General features: G+C 34.5%; 1 long non-coding RNA gene across 1 annotated transcript in view; it reads left to right on the forward strand.

Moving 5' to 3' along the window:
* The window catches only part of LOC137765740 (uncharacterized), a 724300-nt gene that overhangs the window by 200239 nt on the left and 502346 nt on the right, over positions 1 to 21715 (forward strand). The gene's annotated exons all lie outside the window — the stretch shown is intronic.

The raw sequence follows: 21715 nt of genomic DNA on the forward strand, positions 1-21715 counted from the left end.
TCTTGTGTTTTTCGTTCTTATTTCTGTGTTTTAGTTTGGCTATTTTCTATTAACCTAATTTGAAGTTCATGAATCCCTTTTTCTGTTGTGTCTAATCTGCTGTCAAACCTATCTATTGAATTCTTAATATCAGTTATTTTGTTTTTAATTCTAAAATATTATTTGATATTTTTATAGATACCAGCTTTCTGATAATACTCAATCTTTTTCTTTACTTTTTAAACCATATTAATCATCAATTAATCAGCCAATCATTAAATTAATTTCTAATTATAAAATTAATAGATAATTATTAAAAATTATTAATTATTAAACCAATTCATTGGTATTTAAAAGTCCATGTCTGATAATTCTCTTATTTTTATTATTTTTTGAGTTTATGTTTATTTTTTTCTTGGCTTTTGGTTATTTGATCATAACTCCTGGCATGCCTGATGGTCTTTGCGTATGAAAAATTGAGAAGGCTTTTTATGATATTGTATTTTTCAGAGGAGGATATAATTTTCTTCTTGCAGATAATTAAAGTTAATTCACCTTGATCTAATCAGGAATTGAGATAACTTGAAGTTGGGTTTATATCTTTGTGATGGTTAACCTCTTTCTGTTCTGCCATTACTCCTATAAATAGCCATTTAGAGGCGTGAATAAAATTATGGAATTTTTTCAAGTGGTCCCTAAACTCCAGTTTTTGCCTCCTTGGCACCATAAGAACATAAGAACTTGGCATTGAACATTCTGTTTAATTTTCTAGTATCTAGGTTGATGCTTTCTGCTTTTTATTTTTGGGGCTTTTCATCCCATGAAAGGTAATCTGCAAATGCTTCAAGGGTTAAAAGTATAAAAGAATATAGGCTTCATCTCATTGCATTTACCTTCTGTCCAGGATTTTGGCTCTCCATGTTTCGGCTGTCTTGACAGTTCTGAAGTTGATTCTTGACTTTCCCCCTGCAGTAGACTACTTAATGCTCTGATCCAGAGATTTGTGCTCAGTCTCTCAGCCCTGTAATATGTAGGATCACTAAATGCCTTGAATGCAAAGGTGGTAGATATCATAGAGCTTGCTTCAGTGTGTTTTCCTTCTTTACAATATCTTGAATTTTAAACTGAAACCACTTTGGTTGATCTCTGGGCCTTCCAACAGTTTTTTAAATAACTTTTATTTTATTCAGCTTTTATAATTTTCTCAGCAAGAGGTGTATTTTGATACAAGCCATCCTATCATGGTAGAACTGGGCACCCCCTTATAATGCTGTTTGATTAACAGGTTATTTGAGGGTGGGTGGGAGCTAACTACTTTGTTTCTTTACAAAGTAATTTATGAAGATATGCTTCTTCTTCCAAATATATTTTATAATCCCCTTTATATGAATTCCTTACGTTTATTGTTTATTTGTATCTAAATATTATTCCTTCGGTATTTAAAAGTACAAAAAGACTTTGTTACTGAAGTTCATTAGGCTTTTACGAATTGATCAATCTCCATTTGAATGATTACCTTAATCACCCTAGTTAGAGCTATACTCCTCTGAAATTTAAAAATTACCAAAAATAAAATTGTTGTTTTCTAAAAGAAAGTTGGTTTCCCTGGTGCAAAGAAAATCTTCTAATTTAGGTAATTACATGCATTCTGAGAATCCAAATAATACCAGTTGTTTTAGTAGGCTATATATCCTTCTTCAGTTTGTGTACTGAACTATGATTAATATTTTCCTGTGTCATAAACTGGTGCCAAGTTCCTTTAATAGTGGGTAAAGTAATTTATAAAGGGAAATCAATGTTATTTAAAACTGATTCATGTGTATCTTGTGGTAATAGTAGTGAATAGGTATAGAAAGTAGTTTCGTAAATGGGGTATAAATAGTTTTTGAAATTATTTTGATTTACTGATTTTTTTCCCCTAGAACTTTCTTACCTCCCTGGATAATGTGATGAACCATATATAATGTAATATTCAATTAGTAAAACCAGTAGCAGCAGATAAAAATCAGTGTTTGTCCTAGGATATCCAGTACTGGAAACTTGGGTAAAATGGAGCAGTTATAATGGAAGCTGAACAGTGAGTACCTAGATAAGCATATCTATTTAGACAACTGGAGATTTATTTATTGTTATTAATAATCCATTGTATTTTATAGTGAAGAAAGTCTCAAAAGTTGAATACATTTTGAAACAAGGAATGAAAATAAGTAAAGGTACCAATTAATTATTCCAAGGGCTGTAGAACCCTTAGATATCTTTGACTTATCTTCCCTTCTGCCCTGCTAATTAGAGACGTATCTTCCTTTCCAGCTTCTAAATTGTTTATCACACACCTGCATAACAATTGTCTGTGTTTTAAACTGCTATGATTGATAGAAATTCATGGCTCTAAGTGGTTTATACAAAATTGAGAAAAATTTTGCTAATCATGGATTCTTTTGATTTGAAAATATTAAAAAACAAACCCTAAAATAGGAGTCAGGTGGCCAATAACCTAATTCCAGTTTTGTGTTGCTGTCAGGCAAGTCTCGTATCTTCTCTGTACTCTAATTTCCTACTTCATAAAATGAGACATTTTAAAGCATTTACCTTACTTTCTCAAAAAGTCATTATGAAGATCAAATGAAAAGATGTATATAGCAAGTAAAAGTATTATGCAAATGTAGGAGATTATTACTGTTATCCTCCTCATCATTAGTGGTACTGATGATAGTGGATGACTATAGCACTGCTCAGAAGCATAAAACAGTTTTGATACAAATTTTCTCTAGTTTGCCTGATGATAAATATAAAGTCTGCTTTCCTATCCATAACTTATTCACATCCTTTGTACTTTTGTTTTGGTGATTTTATGTTTTAAAAAAATGGCACCAGATTTAATCTGTGGGTTTTATGAGATCAATCAAGTAACAAGCTTCATTCCTTTGTCAGTAACAATGAGATATAAATTCAGTGAATTTAACAAACTGGGACAGGATTCTATCTTTTTAAGAATAGGTCCCCTAAGGTCCCTGAATGCATTTTACTCATTGTTGAGTGGAGAAGCAATAGTCTCCTTTGGAGCAAACTTACTGAATTACGAAGAAGAAACAGTTTATCCTTGAACCATTATGAAATTCAGGGAATGAACGATGTTCACCCAAGGCCAATTTTGTAACATAAACATAGAAAATATTGGCTCCTTTGAAGGGTGTGCATTATTTTGATTCATGTAATCATTAAATTAGTTACTTGAAGTTCACAGATCATTAATTGATGGATTTTAAGTGAAAAAAAATATGCATAAGCTGAATAAGAAGATAGGTATGCATTACATCAGAGATGTCATTCAAATATACCTGGAAAACACATTTGTATCATTAGGGAGCATGACAGCAATCTATGAAACCATTGCTTGTGAGTAAATAGGTTTCTACCCTGAAAGTGTTTGGCACACTATAGCAGTTCAGGCCACTTTCCACAGTCCAAAGAGAGTCTGAAATGAATGGATAATGTCCTGCTTTTTTCATTTATATGAATTAATAAAATTGTAATCAGACTCTGTCACTCACGTCCATATTGAAGAGAATCTGAAAAGCAATGAAATGCACTATAGTTGAAATATGTATTTACTATAAACAATTTTAGAATACAGGGCTAAAGCATACATTTTATCACATTACACTGTGACGTTTGATTTACTTGCACAGTGCCTGACATATGATGACTCTCAAAAAATGTTCAATAGTATGCTTGAAAATGAATACACTAATGAACACACACAGAAATATGCAGAAGACACACTTTACAGTGATTGTAGAACACCTATACTGAATAGTCGTAGAAGAGTGCATGAAACATTAATTTTCATTCAAGCACCCAATACCCTGATTAAAATTTTAAAAACTTTCCCTTTCAATTCTGTTTAGTGGGATGTTGGATCCATGAAGCTGTTTTCCAGAATTCTTAAAGACAGTATTCTTCAAATTTTTTTGGTCTTGCTTTTTCATCCATATATATCTTCATGTTTTCCTTACTTTCCATTCTGAACTATTTAAAATATTAAGCTTTTTTCATATTTTTCATACTTCATTCGCCCAATTAAACGTTGTACACTTTATTAAGCAAAATTTGGAAAATTTTAGAACACTCCAAAAAAGAAAATATTCCTAATACCGTATTGGTTTACTTTCTTCCAGTCTTAAAAAAATACATCTTTTTGAATATTTTAATCTTAATGGTTATACTATGTTGTATCTTAATTTTTAATTTTACTTAAAATATAAGTACCTTTTCCATTTTAATAGCTACAGCATATTCTATAGAGTAGATATAACATAGTTACTCAATCCTTATGCTTGGACAATAATTGTTTTCAGCTTTCAGTTATCTTAAAAAGGAATGTGAGGAGCTTCTTTGTGCATAAAGCATTTTTCCTCCTAGTATTTAGAGTATTTGAGATAAATTCCTAGACTTAGAATAAAGCCTTATGTGGTGGCCATGGAGGTGTCCTTTTTAGAGCTCCTTTCAAAAGAGGTGGCTGTGGAGAGCATAGATGATTGACAGCCTCCAGCTGCCACACCTTTGGCTCCACCTCAGCATTCAGACATTCACGTGGAACGTGTGCTTCTCCTGGGCTGCTCCTAGCCTAGGACTCCTCCCAACCTGGCTGAGACTTTCTTAGAACTCCTCTGCATGTGAAACCCTTCCTTTCCTCTTTCCTTTCATGGGTGTCAGACTTGCATCATGGTCTGAGCACTTTCCTTGCCTAAGCCCCTCCTCCTTTATCATTCACAAGTTATTCTCCCAATAGAGATCTCTTAAACCCAATTGGTCTTGGCACCAGAGGACCTAAACTGACGCAGCATATAATCATTATTCAGTCTCTTGATACATAGTGTCCAGTTTTCTTTCAAAAAACTTTGTACCAACTTATACCCCCACTGCAGTGCAGCTTTTCGACACTATATTTTTCTTTTCTTTTTAGAATTTTCATTGATTTGATAGATGAAAGAATGGTATTCCACTTTTAAAATTTCTATTTCCTTCATTAGATTAAATATCCTTTTTTTCCATCTAAGATCTATTAAAATCTATTCATTTTTCACTAAGAAACTTTTCTTATAATTCATAGTCATAATTAGAATACTTCTTTTTGCTTCATTTTTGATAGTGTATTTGAATGTAAGTCTCATTCAATACTCATTTATCAGTAGTTGGGATAAATTAAGAATATAGAACAAATATCATGATCACTCATTTACTCAAGCCTAAACTAAGACCATAGATATTATTTATGATTTGTTAGCAGCAACGGTAGTAGATTCCAGGCCTACTGTAAGTCTCCAGGAAAGACATATAGTTTAACATTTCTATAAAATGTTTGTGTGTGTGTGTGTGTGTGTGTGTGTACATATGCATGTACATGCATGAGTAGCAGGTGTGTGTAAGTGTGCAGAATTTTTTGTATGAGAGGTAAGGCTTAAAATTCCTTTACTTGTCTTATTTATTTATTTTTTTCTGTTAGTAATTTTGCTATTTTTTCTTTTGTTTTTCATTCACTATCTTTTTCACACCTTTATTTCTAAGATGTCCCTGATCATCTGATATTTATTAGGTAGTTAAATTATGCATATGTCAATCTCTGTGTCCTCAAACACACAGAGCTAATCAAGAATAAAACCATTTATTGTAAATTTACCTCTAGAATGAGTCCTCCTTTCTCTGATTTTGAGGATAGATAGATACTCATTATGATCTGGTAGACAATTATAACACGCACATTTAGAGTGTAGGTGGATAGAAGAGTACTCTGTGTGAGGTGTTAAGACTTTTATTTTGCTCATTTAAAGACAAAGATTTAAATGTGCTTGTTTAAATTCAACAAGCCCTTAGAGCCATGAGGCCTTGGGGGTAAGAGGTGCTTAAAACCAAACAGCACAGGAGCTGAAGAAGTAATTATATGCCAGAGTGAAGATGGAGCTGAACAGAGTGAGCTGATCTGGGAACAGGGGATGAAAAACTAAATTATGTCCCAGGTATCCACAGACCAAGAAAACAGACCGGGAAACATGCTTCTTCCTATATCTTACCAATTTTTGTAAATGACAAGGCTTTTCAGATGGTGTGCTAATCTGATTTCACCCTTCTTTTCTGCATTTTTGCTTTAATCTAAATTTTAAAAAATCTTAATTAGAAGGTTGCTTTTAATGAAGAACATAAAGACTTCATAATATCACATGTGTTCAGGATTTGAGGTGGCAGGAAATAAAAAATAGTTGGAATGGAATTTCAGTGTCCTTTTCTCCCTCAAGACCAGCTTTTAAAAGCCACCTCACACCCCTCACCTATTCCAAAAGATGGCAATAGAGGGGAAGGGGGAAGGTGAGAATCATTCTGAGCAGATTTTAGGCATTCTAAAGCAGTGGGATTAATATTATATGAAAGATTTAAAATGTCCCACATTCCTCAATTGCTTAGAACATGGTAGGGAGGAGGCAAAGAAGTATATATTCTTTGTTCCAAATCCTTTCTCAGGGAATCTGGCTTATGGCTTAAGAAGACTCTAGGACTGGGTAGTAGGGCTCAGAAGTGACCATAAACCCAAACGGATTTTTTTTTTTCATTTCTCTTAAACTTGAGGGCTCATTTCTTGATGAAAGTGAAAACCATACCTATAAAAGTTGATATAGATAGACCCATCAATCTAACTACTAAAACAGAGGTTATTTTACATTTCCAGAAACATTTTTTAGACAACTCACTGTGAATATACAAGTATGCATTTTTGCCTCTGAAAATTCTTTTTTTTTTTTTAACATCTTTATTGGAGTACAATTGCTTTACAATGTTGTGCTAGTTTCTGCTGAAAAGTCTTTTAAAACTTAAGAAGTTCTGAATTTTTGTTGATGAGAAATAGAATCCAGTGTTGAAGTCTGTTTCTTCATAGCATTATAACAAAACAAAAAGTTCCAAATTAACAATTGATTCCTGAGCTTCTATGCAAGTGCATTTTGCTCTGCTATTTTTTACTAAATTGCATGAAAATTAAAACGGGCCACGGTATCATACTTCATAGCAGACTAAAAGGCAGCAAAGATAGTGGTAAAAGGAAGGGCCACAATATGTTATGTCCTGCATGCCGCTTTCACTATAGTTACTCTGGGATGGTGAGGAGAGAATGAGAGGACCCTGTTCATTTATTTATTCAGTAAATATTTATTAAACACCAACTGTGTTCTAAGCATAGAGACTGTGGTTCAAAAACTTATAAAACAAGTACCTGACTTGGAGGACCTTACATTCAGTGGGAGAGGAAGGAGAAATATCAGGAAAGGGAATGTGCAATTTCAATACAGAGCAAACCACTGTGATGGGGTAAGCTTAGATTTGGGAAGTGGCAAGGTTAGGGAAAGCTTTCCTGAGGCAGTAATAGTAAGCTGAGACCTAAAGGATGAAGAGGTGTTTGCCAGGCAAGAGTCTGAGGGAGGCATGAGGGAAAAAAAGAGTACATTTCAGGCAATAGGAATGGTGTGTAGGATTTTAATAGATCATATCCTTCCATTTCTCCAGAATTTGTGTGTTAAGAGAGACAGACAAGGGCAATTACATAAGAGGGACAAAATCCCTAAGGCAGGGTGTCCAGTGGTGGAGGTGGATGAATTAATGCTGGAGTAAGGTTGATCCTTTCCTGTGGTACTAGTAGGGAAGAATAAATAGAAGTGTATGAATGCAGTTGTTTGTAAGTGAGATACCAAAAAGTTGATATAATGGCCTTTATTTTATCTTCTCATTGGTATAGATAGCAGATTTCTTTGCAGATACTGAAAGGGGAGGGGTGGAATAGAAGATTTCAGGAACGAGGGAAGATTTGAAATAGATGTCATATACAGAAGTAGAGAGAAAGTTGATTAAGGAAACCTGGAAGGATTATTAAGCAACATTTAGGGCCCAGCTAAGTGTAAAGGCTGAGGATGAGTAGTGGTTATGGTCAGCAAGTTTGTGAGACCCTCTTTAGCTTCTGAAATATAAGGATAGAGAAGGCAGATAGCTGGACTGCTCCAGGATTGGGTCTTTTCTGATGCTGGTGCTCTTTCTGTTTTCTCCACTACTCATCTCTTGTCACTGAAGACTTCCTATGGCTGATACTGTGACTCTCTAGGGGCTTTTTTTTCCTGGATATTCAGCAGGTTTGGCTCAAGTTCTGGCCAGGCTTGAAGTGCCAAAGATTTAATGTCACTAGAAGAAGCCTTAAGCAAATAACTGGTGGCAAGTTAGTGGATAAATATCCCAGCATCCCCACCTTTTATGTGGAATAACTGTGAGGCATGTTTTATACTGTTTCCCAGAATAGACCAATAAGATTAAGCTCCAATTCACCATACCAGTAAGCTGCTTAATAAATGCACCCCTTATTGACTTCCTACCTGTTTCATTTGTGGCTGTGTAACAGTAGGATTTATTATTTCTGACAATTCTGTGGGGTGGCTGGGCTTAGCTGAGAGTTCTTCTGCTCTGCCTAGGAATACCAGAGGTCACTTATGTAGCTGCACTTGACTGGGAGCCTGTCTGGGTCAGGAATGTCCACAGTGGCTTTACTCACAAGTTGAGGCCTCAGTGCAAAGGGTGGAATAGCTGGGGTCTGAGCCTCTTTTTATCCACATGCTTTCTTAATATTCACTAATCTAGTCAGAACTTCTTTACATGCTGTCTGCATCCCAAGAAAGCAATAAAAGTAGGCTGCCGGAACTCTTCTGGTTTTGGGTTAGAACTGGCACAGTGTGACTTCTGCTGTAATTAAATGGTCAAAACAAGGTACAAGGCCAGCCAAGATTCAAGATGGGGGGAAACAAACTTTTTCTCCTGATGGGCGGGGCAATATGCAAGAACAGGGATCTAGAACCATTGATGGTTATCTTTGCAGACTATCTCATTTCCCTTCTCTGCCTCACTTTTCTCCTTCATTAGTGTTTCCGGGGGTCATCTTCCAAATAAACTACTTATACAAAATTCTTGTCTCAGAATCTTAACCAACGAAGTTGAGGTAGAAGTTGAGACAGAGGAAAACCAGGAAGTGAATAGAGAGTATCAGTAAAAGAATAAAGTGATGAAAAAAAAAAAAAAAAAAGAATAAAGTGATGGGTCATGGGGTTTGGGCTGGGTGAGAAAAACAATGTTAAAGGGTTCAAAAAGCAGAAGACTCGGGAGGCCTAGGGTCTGACAATATCTATGATATCAAAAAACTAGACATGTTAAGTTTGGCAGGGAGAAAAGCCTGGAAAGAAAGAAGACTATGGTTGTAGGTCCAGTAATGGTAGAGTATCCCTTGCTGACTCTAAGGAGCAGAAACCAGTGGAGCAAAGACGAAATTTTATCACTCTTCAGACAGGCTGCCGCCACTACTTTGGTAGTGAGACTCACCGCTTTAGGAATCAATTCTTTAGATTATGTGTTAGATAAATACTCCTTTAGCTTGTTGTGTTATGATGATCCATGACACTAGATCTGGAGAACAGGTGGTCATTAACACAATCAGTGTCACCCCAAAACAGCTTGAGGGGAGTCTCCTGCCTATCAGAGGTGCAACCCTAAGGAGGTATGCCATTTTTTTTTAACTGGGACATAAACAAAAATAAATGTAAGGGAAGTAAAAGAAGCTTCAGAGTCAAATTAGACTCAAGTCATAGTGTCACCAGTTAAGTGATAAATGACATTGCGAAAGTAACTTAGCCATTTTGAAACCCACTCCTTCCTGTATTACATGGTCTTAGTACCTCATTTGATTGTGATGAGATTAAGTTGTAAAATATTTGCTAAGTGCCCAGCCCAAAGAGGGTACAATTGAATATTATTTCCCTTTCTCCTAATCTTCCTTCCCCCATCCTGTAAGCCAAGATTCATAGGTAGAGCATAACATACCTTCTCTTTCTACTGTTGTTGCTTGTTTCTAATACATGTGGTCTACTGTAAGTACTCTTGTGGCCTAAAGGGTTCACTCTTTCTCACTTAGTTCACTTAGTTCTTGTTCACTGCTAAGCAGTGAAGAGGGAGACTGTAACTTAGTGATAAGTGCCCAATATGAGTTTTTTTTTTTTTTTTTTTTAGTTTAAATGGAAGGCAAAAAGATTCATCTGTACTAAGTGGCCAGACAATCTGCTTGGAAGGTATTTGGCATTCATATGGATTTTGGCAAGAAATAAGCTTCATCTGAACTCTGTTGCACGCTTATTCATTTGTTAAAACTGATATTCAAGAGATTATGGTTATATTCAAGTAAAAATAAGTGAAATTTTCACTACATAATTTATGTTTGTAGATTTTTGTGATTTGTAAATTAAACTTGGAAGCTCTTGGCTAAATTATTTGTCTCTTCATTTCAAAAGAAGGAGTTAAAATTCTTATTCTTGTCATTAGTGTGATTATAGGTTAATTCATTCTTACTCCCCTTTAAAACGAAATGAAGACCAGTGATATTTGATTCCAGCCATTTCACATTTAAATAGAATGATTTAGAAAGGATGCAACTCAGTTGCACGTATAAGCTATATATATATATATATATATATATAGCCTTTTAGGGGATAGAAAGTTGTAAATAGGAACTTGAAAGTAATTTTGTCCTCATCTTCAGGTTTAATTTAGCCTGCCAGAATTTGTAAACTGATAGAAATTGTTACTTGTTCAGATAATTTCTGCTTATATTGGCATGTTCATGAGGCAGAAAACTAGAAAAAAATAAAAATTCCTTCTGCTGTGGTTTTAGTTCTTGATATTTCCTCAACTTGTAACACCATTCTTCCCATAACAGAATACTCACTCCATTGCTGTCCTTTCTCAACACTCACTTGCACGGAATCATCCTTGGGTCCTGACCTTTGGCCCAGGAATTAGATCCTATCATCCAGGCAGGCACCTGTTAGATCTTCAACTGACTACTGGTCCTCTAGGTCCACCACTCTGCCCCTGCTTCTCCAGGTTCCTCTAGCCATCCCTCCATCTCCTGCTTCCCTGGCTAGCTCTGAATGTCCTGCATGCTGTGTGGTTGGCCCCTTTCTGCAGTGTGACCCCTACTACCTTAGTTCCCTACAGGGAATCAAGCCTGAGGCACAGGGCTCTTTCTGTTCCTCCTTAATAATATTTTCCTCTTCCTGCTATGCACTGTTATTATTTACATATGTATATCTTCTCGTATGTATCTCTTCTGGTATATTACCAATTCTCTAAAGGCAGATACAAAACTCTTTCTTATATGTATGTGTCTCGCAGTGAATAGTACAGCACCTTGCACCAACCAGGTGCTTAATAAATGTTTATTAATGTTATTTGAGTGAATGTAATCCAAGCAGTTATAAACAGCATTGTACTACTTATCCTGTTTTTTGGTTCTAAGCAGAGTTTTTATCAGAAGATAGATCTAAAGCTCTCAGAATCTTAAACAATCTGCAACATCTTTTTCTTGAAACTTGCAGCCAGTGTCCAGTTGTTTAATCTTCAAACTTAAAATTATTTTAAACACACCATTCACAAAATTTTCCCACTCAGCTGAAGTACTGATGTAAACAAGCTTCTTATCTCCATAGGTATGAAAACTTCAGGTGTCAGTTGATGATTTACTTGAGATTGTATGTGAGAGCCTGCATTTTTTTTCTCACTTTTCTGAAAGGGACAATATACCTCTCTTGAAATATTCTCCACGGGCCTGAAATCTGAGGAATTAACCAGACCTGATTTGTAGAAATCATACAAATCTTCAAATATTAAGGAGTTCAGAAATAAGGTTATTTAGGGACGTCCCTGGTGGTCCAGTGGTTGAGACTCCACACTTCCATCGCAGGGGATGCTGGTTTGATCACTGGTTGGGGAACGACAACAAAAAAAAGGGTGGGGCTATTTATATAGTGGTATACTGCTACAATTGGAAAGTAGAAAACATCTCTTCTTGCCTCACATTTCACATGAGTAAACTGAAGCCTTGACAGGGTCTTGTCCAAAGTCCCACTGCTGCTTAATAGTGGAACCATATCTTCTGATGGTTGATGGAGGTGGGGGCAGTTTTTCTCTCTGTAACCTAGTAGAATTAGATCCAGAGGCATACCAAAGGAGAAAAAAGTATGATGAAATTATTTCAAATGATGGATATCTTGTAGAGATTATATTCTTGCTGAGTTTTAAATAAGATTTTCTTTCCTTACTATCTGATATTACCATATCCTATAATGCATCAAGATCTGAAAACAGATCTTGTAATGACAGAGATATATGGGCTCTATTTTCAACTATAAAGCAAATTTGCTTTAGCTTCAATTTAAAAAATATTTTGCATTTGAGTGTGTGCTCATTTTTAATTTAGAAAATATAATTTATTTGGGAACTTAATCATGACCAGTTCTTGAGATAGTTTTTCAAGCTTTGAGATATGTTGTGGGTTACTGTAAATCTTGGCAGAGAACGTTGGACAGAGATTCTTTTAAGTTTCTTTTCTTTCCCTACTTTGATTTTGGGATCTGATGAAGGGTGTTGGTCTTGAGACATTTCACTGACAACTTTTTTCCACTTCCAAAACTTTTGAGAATTTGATACATATATAAATTTCACTTGCATTCTTAGCCATTTGCTGGTACATATTTCTTTAAATTTATTTTTTATCCATTTCATTTCTCCCTTTCTTCGTGTGTTGTTGTTTAGCCCTCTTCCAGAAGCAAGTGACATGTTTCTAGCCCACTGACTTCACTTTTTATCTGTACTTCTTGGTACCTATTTAGATCCTTCTGTTCCCAGAATTAATCATAATTCATGAGATGTTTCTGGTATGGAGAAATAAATCTCTAATCAAACAACCCACCTACAAATAGCAACCATAAACTCTGACCAAAGAAAAAACCAAGGCAAAACAAACAAGTCAAAATACAATATGATATGAGCATTTTGGAGAATGAACAATAGTAGGAAGATTTTAGACAGGAGTTGAAACTTGTATTAAGCAACTAGCATAGGGTGGGGTGAGTTTCACATTTTTGTGGCTTTTCCTGAGAGTATCTGCAGTTGTAGTGGCAACATAGGGAAGCTAAACTTCAAAAGAAAGCCTGGTGCTTTCAGACTGGAGGAACATGGGAAGGGACAGGGATGCCAGAGAGTGAGGGGTAACTCAAGAAAGGAAAGAGACAGAGATGGGAAAACTCAAATTCCATGTACAAACTCTGCCTAACTCTATGGCTGACCCCTGAACTACACATGCATAGGGTAGACTGAAAGCAATCCAAACTGAGATCTGAATAGGACAGAGTTTGCAACTTGAGACTAGCTAATGACCTGCTAAAACAAAAAACACCAGCACTCTCTGTCTCTGTGTAACAGAATCCAGAGTATTCACAATTAACATTGACAGTGTCCAAGATACAACCCCAAATTAGTTCAAATAAAAAAAAAGCATGCTAAACTGTAACCCTTTCTCAAAGGGAAAGAAAATCAATAGATGAAAATTCAGAAATGACCCAGATGTTAAAATTATCAGACAAGAAAATTAAAGAAGCTATTACAACTGCTGAATGAAGTAAAAGAAAATATTGTTAATATGAATAAAAAATAGGAAATATCAACAGAGAAATTTTAAAATATATATCTATACAAAAAAACCAAATGAAAATTTTAGAACAGAAAAATACATTATCTGAAATAAATAAATTACTGAATAGGCTTAATAGCATAATGGATGTGGCCAAAGGAAAAGTCAGTGAACTTGAGTTAGATCAATAGAATTCATCCAATCTGAAAAAGAGTGAGAAAAGAAAGATGGAAAAAATGAGCAGAACCTCAGAAGCCTGAAGGACAATTTTAAAACATCTACTATATATGCAATTGAGGAATAAGAATGGGTAGAAAAAAATGTTTTAAGTATTTTAAGAATAAAGGTAAAGGCTTCCTAAATTTTGTGAAAGACATACATAGATTCAAGAAATTTAGCAAACCCCAGACATGATAAATTTGATGAAAACAATGCCTAGGAATAGCATAATAAAATTGTTGAAAGCCAAAAATAATACTGCATTCAAAATTATGTTTAGTGTTATGTAGATGTTATAATGTTGTATTTGAATATATTTTTTAAAAAGATGAGGAAACTGTAGAATGTAGTGTTTAAGTAATGGGCTTTAGTCTCCTAACATCAAGCTCTGCTACTTATTAAGTTTGTGACCTTGAGCCAGTTTGTTTTCTTAGAACATCACTTTCTTCCTTTATAAAATGATGATAAAGATTAAAATAAAACTACCTTATATGGATGATGTACAGATTAAATTATATATGCAGAAGTCTTGGCAAAGTACTTAGTGGAAGTTAGATAAATGATAGCTCTTGTACCTCTTTGTTTTTTCTTCTCAATGTTCTTTGCTTGGTTGTACTTCTTAATACTTATTATAGAAAATAATTTTCCTTTCTCATAATGCCTTTTTCTAGTTTTGGAATGAATGTTTAATAGTCTTATACAATAAGTCAAGGTGCTTTTCTGTTTTCTGCAGTATAGTTTTTATAACAGACCATCTGGTTTTTGAAGGTTTATTCCGTGTTGCCTTTAAATGTATTTAGGCCTGTGTGCACGCCTGTGTGTGTGTGTGTGTGTGTTTATATAGATTTTAACTGCTTAGGTAATATTTTGTTTATAAAAGTCTATTCAAGTTTTCTAGTTCCCCTCAAGCTAGTTATATTTTCAACAAAAATGTCCTTTAATCTATGTTTTAAAATAGCTTGAATAATTAGTTCAAATAAATAGCATAAAGTTGTTCATAGTATTCAGTAATTATTTTAATTCTTCAAACAGATTTGTTTTTTCTTTTTTAATGCTGTTTATTGGTATACCTTCTTTTTATGATAAAACTTCCTGGTGATTTGTCTTTTTATTAGTCTTTTCAAAGAAGCAAAATATTTTACTTTGTCGACTGTCTTTATGTCTGTTTTTCATTTCACTTATTTCTGATATTGTTTTGTTATTTTCCTGCTTTTAAAGTTTTTGGTTTTACTTTAATGTACCTTTTCTAACTTGGTAATTTTTAGTCTTTTTAACATATAAATTTAGAGCTATACAGTTTCCCCTAAGAACTGCTTTAACTGCATCCCTTGAGTTTTGGTATGTATTGTGTTCATTGTCACTGAGTTCTATATATTCTCTAACTTCCAAAATATTTATTAGCTTTTTGCCTATGAATTACATAAAATTTTAATTTAAATATTCCAACTATTGGAGATTTGGGGTGGGGTCAGGGTTATGGTTTTCTTAATTAAAGTCTAAATTTACGTGTGATTAGAGGAGATGATTCAATGATTTTAATTATTTAGTATATGTTAAGACAATTTGTGGCTTGATGTAAGGTCAATTTTTGTAAATTTTTCATTTGTACTTGGAAGATATGTGTATCTTATAATTCTTAGGTACAGGCTTTATATTTGTTAATTAGATCTGCCTTGTTAAATTATCATTACTTTTCTTGCCTGCTTACTCTTGCAATTAATGTTATAAATATGATCAAATCTTTCTTTATGATTGAGAATTTTGCTATTTGTGATTTATGTATTTTATGTCTCTGTTGTTAGATGCTTAGAGGGGCAGTTTATTGTATCTTGTTAATGATTTGTTTCACTTTCATTATTTAATGAACATATTTATTTTTTAATAATTCTTTTACTTAAAACCTAGTTTATTAGACATTAATATAGCTACCTCAATTTTTACCATTTCTTTACTTTCAAATATTATATTTTAGCTGAGTCTCTTGTAAATAGCATGCCACTTACTTTTTTTTTTAATTTATTTATTTTATTTTATTTATTTTATTTTTGGCTGTGTTGGGTCTTTGTTGCTGCAGGTGGGCTTTCTCTAGTTGTGGTGAACGGGGGCTACTCTTCGTTGCGGTGCACAGGCTTATCATTGCAGTGGCTTCTCTTGTTGAGAGCATGGGCTCTAGGCACGCCGGCTTCAGTAGTTGTGGCTCGCGGGCTCTAGAGCGCAGGCTCAGTAGTTGTGGCGCACAGGCTTAGTTGCTCCGCGGCATGTGGGATCTTCCCAGACCAGGGCTTGAACCTGTGCCTCCTGCATTGGCAGGCAGATTCTTAACCACCGTGCCACCAGGGAAGCCACCACTGACTTTTTAAAATTCAAATTGTTGCTCACCTTTAACCAGAAATTTAACTGGTGTATATTTATTGTGATTACTTATATGTTTAATTACTAAAATCCTAATTTGTGCCCTCTATTTACAATGCATTTAAAAAAAAATTTGTTCTTGCTTTTCACTATTGTATTGAGTTTTCTTAAGTTCCTTTCACCCCTCTATTAGTTTGAAAATTATGCATATTTAAAATTTTCTAACATAGTGATTACCTTTAAATACTGTATAATCCTACTTGATTTGATGATGTTAGTATCTCTATCCTCCTTTCAAACAATATAAAAATGTTAAAGTATTTCATCTTCAATCACCCCTGCCCTTATCTTACATATTAATACTGTCTAATATTTTAGATCCAACTTGTTTTTATATCCCATTTAATAACTGGTATTATTTAACTTTTTATAGTAAGAATTTATTTAAGATTCCTTAGGTGGTTACCAATTTCCAGTGTGCTGTTGACTGGCAAAAGCTGATTGTGTGTATCTCTTTCCAACTCTTCATTCAGTGACATTATGTTTGTAGTTTGAAGTTGGCCATGGTGGGAGTATTTATACAATAGAAATCAGTAAACACTACAAATCTGGGCTTTTTTTTTCTTGGAAGAATCATTTGTTGACTATTTACCAGTACACCACTGCCAGTATTCTTGTTTTTCATTTGTTTTTTCATCCAATCCTTTATTCTGGGTTAAATTTACTTATTACTAGTTTATATTTTTATATTCTTTTAATGAAGGCAAATTATAAGTAAACTTTTGATCCTCATTTGAAAATGTACTTTATTCTTTTTAAAATTTGAAGTATAGTTTATTTACAATGTAGTATTAGTTTCAAGTGTACAGCAAAGTAATTCAGTTATATAGAAATGTATATTTTTCAGATTATTTTCCAGTATAGGTTATTACAAGATATAGACTATAGTTCCCTGTGCTATATAGTAAATCCTTGCTTAGTTATTTTATGTATAGTAATTTATATCTGTTAATCCAAAACTCCTAATTTATCCCTCCCCACCCCTTTCCCCTTTGGTAACCATAAGTTTGTTTTCTATGTCTGTGAGTCTATTTCTTTTTCATAAATAAGTTCATCTGTATCATTTTTTTAGATTATACATATAAGTGATAGCATATGATATTTGTCTTTGACTTACTTCAGTTAATGTGATAATCTCTAGATCCATTCACGTTGCTTCAAATGACATTATTTCATTCTTTTTTATAGCTGAATAATATACCATTGTGTATGTGTATGTGTGTGTGTGTGTGTGTGTGTGTGTATATATACATATATATTGCTTATCCATTCATCTGTCGATGGGCATTTAGGTTGCTTCCATGTCTTGGCTATTGTAAATAGGGCTGCTGTGAACACTGTGGTGCATGAATCATTTTGAATTAGAGTTTTTGTCTTTTCTGAGTATATGCCCAGGAGTGGGATTGCTGGATCATATGGTAACTCTATTTTTAATTTTTTAAGGAACCTCCATACTGTTCTCCACAGTGACTGAATCAATTTCTATTTCTGCTAACAGTGTATGAGGATTCCCTTTTCTCCACACCCTCTCTAGCACTTATTATTTGTAGACTTTTTGATGATGGCTGTTCTGGCTGGTGTGAGGTGATACCTCATTGTAGTTTTGATTTTGATATTCTCACTTTTTAATGATATTTGACTATATAAACTACCATACTTATTTATTTTCCCTCAATACTTTGAAGATACTATTCCATTGTTTTCTAGACTCTGTACGGTTGTTGTTGAGACATCAACTATCTATTTAGTTGAGTTTCCTCTATAGATAATCTGTCCTTACTCTTTGTCTTTGGTGTTTGTACAGGTTGCGGATTGTTTGGCTCTAAGATTTATTCTTTTCTCTTCTTCTTGGTTGTTTTTGAAGAGGGCAGACCATTCAGGCTGAATTTCCTAGGCTCCCAAATCAGTTTTCTTCTGCCAGGCTTCATCCAGTGGGAATCACTGGTGATTGACTGAGAACAGGAGGAAAGGAGAAATTTAAAAATGTCTCCTTTGTCAGCCTGGGTGACATTTCCAAACACTGCTACATCTCTGTAGTGGACCCAACTCCTGATGAACCAATTCACCAGCACTCCCTATTTTACCCCTCTGTCCCTTGCCATTGCTAATTTCTGGGTTGTGTCATCATACCTTGGTTCACTTATCAGCCTCTTCTGCATACCTTATATTGCCTCATTTTAAACACTGTGAGTGGTTTATGTTTCCTTGATTGGATCATGAGTGATACAGTGTTCTAGATTTCATTATAACATCTCCAGATTTGGATTTATTTTTATTTATTATTTTTGGGACTTGCTTTATGTATCTGATGTTCCATGTCTTTCTCAATTCTGGAAAAGATCCATTATTGCTTCAGATATTGCCTTTTTGTCTTTATTTTCTCATTCTCATATACTTTTTAGACATGTTAAATCTTTTTATTCTGTTCTTCATATTTCTTAATCTCTTTTTTATATTTTCCACCTTTCTCTTTTTCTTCTGGGTAGATTCCTCAGAATTATCTTTCATTTCAGTAATTCTTCCCTTATCTGCATCTAATGTGATGTAGCCTCGTTTCAGATGCGAACTTTAATACAAATTTCATTCCTTTAAATCTCTTTGGTTTTTATCAAATCTGCTTTTCCATGTTTTTTCTGCTTATTTTTGCCTCTTTCTTTTAAAATTTTTATCATTTTAAATATTTTGTCCCACTGAAGCCTGAGATTAATATTCTCTTACTTCAATTCTTAAGACTATGCCCTCCTTATTCATTTTCTAACTTAATGCTTATATTTGATGTAAAGCACTTTTGTGTCCGCTGACTCCTTTATGAAAAAGCCTTTCCTTATGTGTTTGATAGCTTTGATATGTGAGCTCTTCTTAATTGAAGTTTGCTTTTCCTGTGAGACTCCCACATAATCTGGGTTGTTGAAGGTGTCCTGGTAGAGAGTGTTTTTTTTTTTTTTTTCTTTTTCTAGGTAGTCCAGGCATATTACTTGGTTGCCATTCTCTGTGGTTGTCATTATTGTAAACCTGCTTTTTGTCCCTGAAGCTTCCTGATTATTACTGAGTTGGATAATACCTCTGGCGTGTTGTATAACATCATAATAATGCCCTCTCTTTCACATCCCTTTTCTTCCTATCTTTCTGGAATTTTAATTTATTGTAAGATCAGACATTTTAAAGGTTTTGCTTGTGTATGCGTTTGTATATTTTCTGTTTTAAATGTGGTACCTCTATGTTTTAACAGGAACATTCCTTTGTGAATTTAGCCTAACATTTTATAGAGGAGCCTACTCCTTCCAGAGGACCTTTTTACCATTCCTTTGGCTTTAATGCTTTTTCTCCGAGGTTATCTTCCTGACTCATTTTTGTATTTATTTCAGGTCTTTACCTAAATGTGATCATTCAATGATATCATCACTGGTCATACTATCTGAAATTTCAACCACAACTCCCCCATCCTAGAATTTATTTCTCCCTTCCTCGCTTTATTTTAATTCCTTAGCATGGACCATTATCTGTCATTCTATGTATTCAACTTATTTTTCTTGCTTATTGTCAGTTGCCCACACAAAAACATAATCTCCATGAGATCAGAAATTTTCATCTATTTTGTTCATTCCTATATTTTCACCACCTAGAATAATGACTGGCTCATAGTAAATACTCAATAAATATTTGTTTAATAATGGATGAAATATTCATTGTCTGTGTATTGTGTGCCTGTCCCTGAACTAGGTGGTGATGATACAAAGGAAAGAAAAATAGACAAGATTCCAGCCCTCATGAAGATGACTGCCTTACAGAGAGCATAGATAGACTTAAAAATCACTGTATCACCACAAGTGGACAAAGGTTATGAATTCAAATGCACTCTTTTAATGAACTTATTGGTACCAGGTGGGCATTCCTTGAGGTTGCCCACCATGAGGTTGCATGGTGCTTACTTCTGGTATGCAATGTATCTAAGACCTCTTATTCTCTTTCTTTATCTAAGAACAGACCAAAGAATACACACACACACACACACACACACAGACTAGAAAGATAATGATTTAGCCAGAAAACAATCTTAATGAGGGAGCTGAAGTAGTTTGACTACAGTAGTAAGAAAATGAAAGTAAGCACGAAAAAAGAATTTCCAATAAAGTTTTCATGATAGCCAGTTTCTCTTCCAATCTTGGTAGCCACTGTATTATGATCACAAAATGCAAAGAAAGGGCCTAACTCTACATTCTGATGCCTTGTGATTGTACCTAAAGAGCTAGTACACATTTGGCTTTTATAACTCTGCAGGTAGTACACAGAGGAGGATATGCTATTACCTTATCACAGTAAATAATAAAGTTCATGGCTATATTTACACAGGCTGAGTTTCCAGTATGTGAACTCAAGTGAAGAATGTTAAATCTCTAATATGTGTTTAATGTACATTTCAGTTGATTTTTCTCCTAACTATAGTGGTAACAATTATTTTATATGTGGGGAAGGCTGTGTCACCTAAGTAAAAGCTAATAGATTTTTTTGGCAATTTTTCTATCATGTTAAAATGTCTTTCCATTTCTAACTGCTGTTATGTTCTTACTGCTCTGTCTTATGCTTTTTTTTACTTATTGTTTCTCATATCTACTTACTTTTTTTTTTGCCTTTGAATCCTTTTTCTTTCATTTTTCTCTACCCAAAATGTCTGCTCCTGAGCTTTTAGTCAAATCATATCTCTCTTTTGCTGCAGACACTGGATGGCCAACACAAAAGAACTAATTTGTAGTAAGCCCCTTCTCCTAAATACCATGAATTATACTAGTAGTTGCTTTCATATATACAATCTCATTTAGTCACCATTAAAAACTCTATGTGCTAGATAAAAGGCCCCCATTTTAAATAAGATGAAACTGAGTATTTAGGGAGATTATGTAAGTTCCCCTAGGATACACACTGAGTAAGCTGGAATTCAAACCCTAAACTTCTAATTGGAAATGGTTCCATTGCTTCGTCTAGACATTGTGCCTACAGCCTACCTAGTATTGCTTTTGAAGTTTTCCGGACTTGCCATTGATTGAACAGAATTTATAATAAAAGAGTTCCTACAGCATCAAGTCTTCCATGTGACAGACAGACTTGGAATGTAGAGCAAATAACAGTAGGGGTAGCTGTTACCTATCTAATTTTACAGCCTCTTTTGATTGAAAACTGCTGCTCCAAACCTCATATTTACTCATCTGACCAATACTTATTGAGTGTTTATTGTGTGTCAGGCACTAAACCAGACCCTGGATATAGAGTGCTGAACAAAATAATGTGGCCTCTATGGAGTGTACAGCCTAGTGAGGGAGAGAGAGAATAAACAAATAAACCAATAACCACACGGATAATTCAAACTATTCCACAAAAGAATAAAATAATGGTTGAATCTGTCTCAGGAACAGTAGTCAGATCCAGCCTCTCAGAGACTTAGAAGAACCACACAATCAGTTAGGAACTGCAGAACTCTTTGAGGGAACTCTGTGTCTCAACTTCTACCGTACCAGGTGTCTGCTAAAGAGCGAGATTTGGATGACTCCTATCCACCCTGGGGCCAAACCA

This window comes from Eschrichtius robustus, chromosome 6 (genome assembly GCF_028021215.1).
Source record: "Eschrichtius robustus isolate mEscRob2 chromosome 6, mEscRob2.pri, whole genome shotgun sequence".
NCBI lineage: Eukaryota > Metazoa > Chordata > Mammalia > Artiodactyla > Eschrichtiidae > Eschrichtius > Eschrichtius robustus.